The sequence below is a fragment of the Crocuta crocuta genome, unplaced genomic scaffold (assembly GCF_008692635.1).
Source record: "Crocuta crocuta isolate KB4526 unplaced genomic scaffold, BGI_CrCroc_1.0 scaffold1156, whole genome shotgun sequence".
Taxonomy (NCBI): Eukaryota; Metazoa; Chordata; class Mammalia; order Carnivora; family Hyaenidae; genus Crocuta; species Crocuta crocuta.
The window spans coordinates 327,596-329,108 of NW_027528862.1; positions in this window are offsets into that span (position 1 = coordinate 327,596).

Here is a 1,513-nt window from a genome sequence, read left to right on the forward strand (position 1 = left end):
CTCTCCCTCTCCCTCTGTCAAAAATAAACATTAAAAAAAAAAAAGAAAAAGGGAAAAAAAAAAGAAAAAGAAAAAAAAAAGAAAATGCAGAATGAGTTTCAGCCCTGGAAGAAAAATGAGATAAGATGACCTCTTATCTTGGATCCCGCAGCTTTCGGAAATCCCTTGTACCTCAGTAGTTGTTGGAGGAGAGAATTTACAATGACCGAAAATACGAACCACAGCGACATCGTAAAAGGAAAGGGACTAGGAGATAAGAAACACACGCAGCCGATACAAAGTAGGAAAGACAGGGAATGAGACTCTCCCCTAGAGCCTCCAGAGCGAAGGTAATCTTGCTGACACCTTGGTTTGCTGACTTCTGGCTTATGGAACTAGAAGACGATAAAGACGTGTGGTTTTAAGCTGCCAAGTTTGTGGTGATCTGTCCAGGCAGCAATGGAACACTAAGAAAACCACCTGTGTAGGGAAGACTAGCAGATTTTAGGGAAGGGGAGGTGGGTCCCTGAGTACTCTGCCCCTGCAGCTGGCATTTATAAGATCCTGGTGGAAAATGTAATTTGTTATTTTGAGGGTTGGGCTGGTTTATTGCCTTCCTTTGCTGCTTAAAAGCCCCAGAATGAGAGCACACGCTAATTCTCGGTGGTCTTGGAACAGGTTTCTCCCTGAGCCCTCTAGAAACTGCAAGTCTTGATACCGCTCGCGGGGCACCGCGAGGCCAAGGCTCCGTTTTATGTGCCCTGTCCGCCCTCCCCTACCTTTCACCTACCCAGAGCGTCCATCTGATCATTTCTTTCCTACGGAGCAGCTGCCGTGGCCCTCACACGGCCGGTCTGCAGTGTGGGGGGTGGGGCGTGGGGGGTGGTTTCGCACTTGCTACCCCCTCCTTCGTAGTCAGGCAGCTGGCCATTTGCTCACTTGCTCCTCTCCCGGCATGCTCTTCAGGTACAGTCCCACTCTTGGGCTTTATGCTGGCCGCTTTCTATGCAATGGTCTCCAGAACGTTCTTTCTTCCGATATCTAGATGATGAACTCTCTCATTTCCTCCAAGTCTTACTTCCCACTTTCTTCTTTTTTCAATAAAGAAGATTTAAAAAAAATTTTTTTTAAGTTTATTTATTTTTGAGAGAGAGAAAGTGAGCAGGGCAGGGGGCAGAGAGTCAGACAGAGGATCCCATGCAGGTTCTGAGCTGACAGCACAGAGCCCCGGGCGGGGCTCGAACTCACGAACCGTGAGATCATGACCCAAGCCAAAGTTGGACGCTTAACCGAATGAGCTACCCAGGTGCCCCCTCTTTTTAAGTTTATTTATTTTGAGACAGGGGTGGGGGGCAGAGGGAGAGAGAGAATTCCAAGTAGACTCCACACCTCAGCACAGAGCCCAATGTGGGGGCTCAAGCTGTCTCATGACCTGAGCCGAGATCAAGAGTTGGACTCTTAACCCACTGAGCCACCGAGGTGCCCCCCCTTCCTGCCACTTTCTTAATGAAACCTACCCTGACCACCCTAGTTA